Source organism: Siphateles boraxobius, unplaced genomic scaffold (genome assembly GCF_051911475.1).
Source record: "Siphateles boraxobius isolate OS27281-9 unplaced genomic scaffold, OSU_SipBor_1 73, whole genome shotgun sequence".
In the NCBI taxonomy this organism is placed as follows: Eukaryota; Metazoa; Chordata; class Actinopteri; order Cypriniformes; family Leuciscidae; genus Siphateles; species Siphateles boraxobius.
Window position 1 is genome coordinate 1247503 of NW_027509201.1, and position 7498 is coordinate 1255000.

Below are 7498 nucleotides of genomic sequence, written 5' to 3' on the forward strand. Positions count from 1 at the left end.
ATTTTTTGCCTTAAATGGGTTTAGGAGTTTTCTGTATTTCCTAATTCGGGGAACAGACACAGTCTCTATATGATGATATCTAGTTGAAAGAGGCTATGATGGGATTTATCTGACCTCAGTGACGTGAGACAGCTTGTTAGTTTACAAAGTTAAATTTCTTAATTAATAATTCATATCAAAGTGGTCTACAAGATGCACTGCAACTTTGGCACCCCTTTTACTTAGCCATTAAACGTTTTTAATGTTATACATTGCTCCAAAAAAATTATCTGTGCATACAATATCAATGCTGCAGTGGTATTGCAAAACCAGTGCTGTGTTTACTTACTCTATATTAATAACCTCCACTTTTATAAAAGTTTTATCTGCTGAGGTTCGGTTTTAATGGCCATGACCTTTCAAATCTCATCAGCACAGTGAAGCTTTTCAGAAAACCCTCATGGGGAGTTTTTACTTGAATGACTGGCAATGTGAACAAACACTTTCATCTGAAGCGCTAAAGCAAGCATCTCCAGCTAATCTCATGATCATTTTCTGTAAATTCTCGGCCTTTATCTGATGTAAGAACCTGCTCTTAGAAATTTCCAAAATGTCAAATTATTATTTCAGATAATTGGACTTTTTAAAGCATCAAAGGCGTCAAAATACTAATGGATATTATGAATTGTCACTCATAGTAAACTAAAGTGGCAACGGTATATGATGTAATTATTTTTAATTCTAATATAATAATAATATATATTTATAATTAATAATGAATGCGTCGGAAAGTGCAAAAACAGCTTCAAAAGTAATATTATAATGCAAACAGTTTGAATATAAACTGTATGAGAAACATGTGAAACCCTGGTGATATGTGTACAGTTGCACACTATATATCACCATACAAAACAACTCAAGCCACATCACTACTTTTATATATTTCACAGTATTCAGATATATATATATATTGTGGCTCACTGCATCGGCTTTAAGCACTTTTTGTCACTGAGCTTCTGTGGCGATCAGTTCTTGAAATCAAAAACATGTATGATAACACAGACACATTTTTTTGAGAAGTTTTCGGTGATAAAAAAGGTCGGGAGTTTCCACCACTAACAGTGATAATTAATGACTATTTACTCTGTTTTCCAAAGGTCTCTTTACTAGCAGACGCCTGAACGATGATGCATTCTTGTGTGCTGAACTTTCTCTGCTCACTTTCTGTGCAAGATAGAAAAAATGTGCATCAATTTGTGCAAAATTGTGATGCATAATAGGTCCGAAATGTTGGTAATTGTCGTGCATTATGTATAGAAAAACACAACTTTTGTCTCAGTAAAATACACATTTTATGTTGCATTGCATTTAACTAAGGGCTTCTTCCTTGCAAAAGTGCAATAGAAAAAAGTTTTTCCTTTTCTCGATTGAGAAATTAAGCATGACGTTTCGTATGTCTGCGTCATTAGACATGAGCTTTTGAGTGTAAGAATGTGCTTTTTTTATGCATTGTGAGACCTTACAGTATGTAAGAAATACAATGACACTATGCCTGTTTCACATTTGTCATGATTAATGGGGCCTGAAGCTGAGAAAAGAAGCAATTTAAGTAATTTAATTATTTTTCTGAAAGAGCTTGAGGCAAATTCGCTTCACTCTCTCAGACACTCTTATGTCGAAATCTGCCATGATCATGTAAACAATTAAATGGCACATTAAAATAATATTCCGGGTTCAAAACAATTTAAGCTCAATTGCATTTGTGGCGTAATGTTGATTACCATAAAAAATACTTTTTGACTCATCCCTTGTATTCATTTCATAAAAAAATCAAGGTTATGGTGAGGAATTTACAATGGAAGTGAAAGGGGACAAATTAAAAAGAGGATTTAAAAGCACTTTAATGAATCCTTCTGAGAGAACGCGTGTATTATTTGAGCTGTAAAGTTGTTTGAATTGTTTTTACAGTCATTTTATGGTTTATTATAGTATTATGTTAACATGGCAACATAAAATGTGTGTATTTTACTGAGATTAAATTAGTATTTTTCTGTGCCTAGAGAATGCACGACAATTACCCACTTTTTGGACCTGTCATGCATCACAGTTTTGCACAAATTACAGAGTAAATAGTCATTAATTATGATTGTTAGTGGTGGAAACTCCCGACCTCTTTTATCACTGTAAACTTCTCGAAAAAATGTGTCTGTAAAAACTGCTGGGTTGTTTCAACCCAACTTTGGGTCAAATATGGACAAACCCAAATGTTGGGTTAAAGATTTAATGTAAAAATCTAACTCAACGGCTGGGTTTGTCCATATTTGACTCAAAGTTGGTCGAAACAACCCAGCAGTTTTTAGAGTGTATCATGCATGTTTTTGATTTCAACAACTGATCGCCAGAGGAGCTCAGTGACAAAAAGTGCTTAAAGCCAGTGCAATGAGCCACAAGTTGTTGATTTCACTCAAATGTATTTCTGCGTTGACTGGACTCTGTGGTTTACTGTAGACTCGTGTGGTTTTGACGGATCTCACATCTGGGTAAACAGGTGAAAGAAAGAGACGCTGGTGTGTTTGTTTGCTGAAAAAACTGCTAATGGAAGACGAACCAAAGAGGCATTAGTCCAGACACTGATGACAGCAGGATAATAAGATTAAGAAGAGAGCTACAGGAAGGTAGGGAACATCTTTGTGTTTGAGCATTAGTGTTTTCAAAGACTAATGGTCTGAAATGCCTTCAAAGAGACGGTTATTGTGTTGAATGTTAGGAGAGGTGTGCGGTTTCTTTTTTGAGTGACTGGATGAATGATTTCCACTGATAAAATGAGTACAATACTGAAGGAGGGACCTGAGCTAAATCAAGAGACCAGAATATCATAAGAACTTTAACAAAGAACAGCCTAGCAATGCCCAGCAACCACCAATAACATTTTATCAACCACATAGAAACGCCCTAGAAACAATCAAGAACATTTTAGCAATGCCCTGGCAACCGCAAAGAACATATTAGCAACCACCAAGAACTTCTTAGCAACCACATAGTAACGCCCTAGCAACCATCAAGAACATCTTAGCAACCACATAGCAATGTCATGGCAACCACCAATGACGTTTTAGTAACCACTGTAGCAACGCCCTAGCAACCACAAACTGCACCCTGTCATTGTGGCAGTGAGTTTAAACAGGCAATCACCACTCACATTTTAATCAGGCGACGTAAAAGTCCATTCACAATTTTTTTTAATTGTCTTTTAAGTCAAAATATCGTCTCTGGTTACTTGCGTAACCTATGTTCTCTGAATAGGGAACGAGACGCTGCGGAAAGCGCAGTGGGATATTCTCTGAATGTGCCGATTGTCTGAAGCCTTATAGAATCACGCCAATTCATTGGCTGATGGCGTCCGCGCGATATGGCTCCGCCCCGACGCTCTTACGTCGCATCATTACATATTCGCGCGCGCGCCATCTGCTCCTCAGATTTCTCTGCCGAAAAGAAACTGTCAGCAGCGCGAGGAGCTTGGCCGCTAGCGCAGCGTCTCGTTCCCTATTCAGAGAACATAGGTTACGCAAGTAACCAGAGACGTTCTCTTTCATAGGTTCACTCAACGCTGCGGAAAGCGCAGTGGGAATGGACTACCAAACTCGCCAAGCCAGAGCGCTTTTATAACTGGTAGATAAAAGAAACAACGACCGAAATGAGTTCAAACAGAAAGAACCTGGGAACCCGGGGTCATGTCAAGATCCAAGCTATAGAACCTTACAAAAGTGTGCGGAGAGGACCAGCCTGCCGCAACACAAATATCCCCCAAAAGTGCTCCTCTGAAAAGAGCTTGAGAAGATGCTACACTTCTGGTGGAATGTGCTTTAATGCTAAGAGGTGAAGGCAAGCCACGCACCTCGTAAGCCAACGAGATAGCCTCTGTGACCCAGTGAGAAATCCTCTGCTTTGATGCAGCAAGCCCACGGCGGCTAGCACCGAAGCAAACCAGAAGCTGGTTAGATTTCCTCCAACCGCCTGAGCGGTCTACATATATCTTAAGAGAACGAACTGGGCAGAGCAAGTTAAGCTTCCTATCTTCCTCAGACGAAAATGGAGGAGGGTGGAAAGCGTTAGGGTTAACTACCTGTGAGCGGAAAGTTGAGGAAAGAACCTTGGGGACATACCCTGGTCTCGGCCTCAAGGAAACTTTGACCAGGCCAGGGGCAAAGTCCAAGCAAGACTCGCTTACAGAAAGAGCTTGTAAATCTCCCACCCGCTTTAATGAGGACAAAGCTAACAAAAGAGAAACCTTGAGAGTCAGAATCCTCTCCGGAGCTGACTCCAAGGGCTCAAAGGGGGCTTTCGTCAAACCCTCTAAGACAACAGAAAGATCCCATGGGGGAACTCTAGGGGAGCGAGCCAGTTTCAGGCGCTTCACCCCACGCATGAAGGCAGAAACTAACCTTAATTTGCCCAGGGGAATCTCATCCGATTCCCTATGCGCTGCAATAGCCGCGACATAAACTCTGAGAGTGGTAGCGGCTGCTCCAGCAGCAAACTTCTTCTGCACGAATTCCAGTACTGAACCAGCAGGGCAGTTAACTGGGCTCCTATCATGTGCTAAGCACCAAGTCTCAAACACCCTCCATTTGGAAGAATATAATCTCCTTGTAGAAGGGGCTCTAGCACTCGCAATGGTCTCCTGAACGTCAGTTGGGAGACCAGAGCTTAATGCCGACGGCCTCTGATCGGCCAAACGAACAGCTTCCACATGTCTGGGCGAGGATGCCATATCCTGCCCTGTAGCTGGGACAGAAGATCTTCCCTGACCGGGATCCTCCAGGGGGAAGATTCCAGTAGAGGAATTAGCTCCGAAAACCATGGCTGAGATGGCCAGAACGGAGCTACCAGGAGGAGGCGGACTCCGCTCTCTCTCACTCTGGCCAAGACCGCCTGGATCAGTTTGATGGGCGGGAAGGCATAGAGTTTCTGCGTTGGCCAAGGGTGAGCGAACGCATCTATCCCCAATGGGGCCGGGGGACTCAGGGAGAACCAAAGCGGGCATTGGGACGACTCTTGAGATGCAAAGAGGTCCACCTCCGCCTCTCCAAAAACCTCCCAGATCAGGGCCATCGTCTGGCGGTTCAACATCCATTCCCCCGATCTGAGTTTCTGTCTCGACAGAAAATATGCCGCGAGGTTCAGAACCCCTGGGACATGAACCGCTCTTAGAGATAGGAATCTGCTCTGAGACCACAGGAGAAGGTGACGCGCATGCCTGTCTAGGGTGCGCGACCGAGAATCACCCTGCCGGTTCACATGAGACACCACTGCCATGTTGTCTGTTCTGACAATGACATGGTGACCCTCCAGAAGAGGGAGGAAATGATGCAGAGCCAGAAAAACGGCTCTTAACTCCAGGCAATTTATGTGCCAAGAGAGAGCCTCTCCGGTCCAGACCCCACACGCTGGTCTGCCCTCGAAAACTGCTCCCCAGCCGGTGAGAGAGGCATCCATCGTAATCATCTGGCGACAAGATACCGCACCCATGCTGATCCCTTTCCGAAGAAAAAGAGGGTCCCGCCAAACTGACAGGGCTCGAAAGCAACTGCGCGATACCTTCAGTAGGCGAAGGGTTGACCCGGAGGGTCGAACCCCTGAGAGTTTCACCCACCACATGAAGGGTCTCATGTGGAGTAGGCCCAGCGGTAGCACGGAGGAGGCCGCGGCCATAAGGCCCAGCATCCTGCGGCAGGTGCCCACAGACACATGATGGCCTAGCAAAAAAACGAGCCAAGTATGTCATCAGGCTGGAAATCCGTGCAGGGGCCAAGCGGGCCTGCATGAGAACGGAATCCATGTGCACCCCCAAGAAAAGGGTGCTTTGAGCCGGAGCAAGAACACTCTTCTCCGAGTTCAACCTCAAACCGAGAGACTGGATATGACTCAGAACGATGTCTCTGTGGTGGGCCACTAGGTTCCTGGACTGGGCTAAAATGAGCCAATCGTCTAGGTAATTTAGAACACGGATGCCCTGGAGCCGCAATGGGGCCGGAGCTGCATCCATGCACTTTGTAAATGTCCTCGGGGCCAGAGATAGGCCGAAGGGAAGGACCCTGTACTGGAACGCCCTTCCTCCAACGGCGAACCTGAGGAACTGCCTGTGTCGCTGAACAACCTGGATGTGAAAATAAGCATCCTTTAGGTCTATCGTCACGAACCAATCCCCTGGCCGAATCTGAGATATGATAGCTTTCAGCGTCAACATTTTGAATTTCCCTTTGTAAAGGGCGAAGTTCAGTCGGCGGAGGTCCAGTATGGGACGCAAACCGCCGCCCTTCTTCGGGACCAGGAAGTAACGGCTGTAAAAGCCCCGCTCGGTTTCCCCTGGAGTAATCTCCTCTATTGCTCCTTTGAGAAGGAGGGAAGAGATTTCCTGCTGAAGTACAGAAGCCTGAGTGGCGCTGTCTACTACAGTAGGAAACACCCCGTTGAAACAGGGGGGATTGCGGCAAAACTGAAGAGTGTAGCCGAACCGAATTGTGCGAAGAATCCAAGACGATACCCCTGGTAAGCGCTCCCACTCTGGAAGGAAATGTGATAGAGGAGGAGGGATGTTGTAATGCAGACGACATACCTGAGTGAGGGTGCCGTGCTGACGCTCCTGGAGTAAAGAGGTTGACTGTGCAGGAGGGCCATCGGCGTCCTGGCACGTGATGGGAGGCATCGATGCTGGGGTCATGGTGACCAGATCCGCCTGCTCCGGAGGAAAACGGAAAGTGCCTCCGAGGATGCGGCCGGTAGTTATAGAGAGTGTGGGGGGTGAGGGGAGAAAGCAGAAAGCGTCTCCTTCCTCCCGCACCAGACTGAGTAGAGAAGGTGAAATATGACCTGCACTTCGAGACACTCTGAGTGGCGAAGGTGACAGGGCAAGGAAAGGAGAGCTGGGAGGTGGGCAGAAACGCTTGTGCGGTCTGACCCAACCTTGAGGAAGCAGAGGAGCTCTCCTTTTTCTGACCGGAAGGTCAGGAACGGCTCTGGGCCGCCGGAGCAGTCGGTTTGTCGGACCGCCTCAACTGGAGGCGCTTGTGAGGCCGTTGACGGGGAAACGGGCGACCGCGGGCTCCCCAAACCGTGGTAGGTGGGAGATGCCCTGGTTCGCTTCTTCTGGAAGAGAAATCCGGTCTATGAGAGGGACGTTCTCTGGGTCGCACCGGGGCGGGAGCAGAAGGTTCCCTAGCCCTCCTGGGCATGAACTGTCTGAACGCGGCCGATTGGGATTTGGAGGAGCGGAATTTCTCAACCACTGTGTTGACCGCCTCACCAAACAACCCCGTTTGAGAAATGGGGGCGTCCAAGAGGAAAACCTTCTCTTTGTCACGGATCTCCGTGAGATTAAGCCACAAGTGGCGCTCCACCGCAACAGAACCAGCCATAGAGCGACCTATAGCGCGTGCGGTATGCTTGGTGGCTCTTAAGGCTAAATCCGTAGCCTTACGAAGCTCCTTGACCGCTTCAGGAGTCACGCCGTTGCCCTCGT

General features: G+C 46.2%; 1 long non-coding RNA gene across 2 annotated transcripts in view; it reads left to right on the forward strand.

The window, feature by feature from the left end:
- Positions 1–2560: 2560 nt before the first annotated feature.
- Positions 2561–7498, forward strand: part of LOC143724407 (uncharacterized) — a 44065-nt gene continuing 39127 nt past the window's right edge. For both annotated transcript variants that reach the window (XR_013197368.1, XR_013197369.1), the window contains exon 1: positions 2561–2654. This is a non-coding gene — a long non-coding RNA (uncharacterized LOC143724407). The remainder of the gene's footprint in view (positions 2655–7498) is intronic.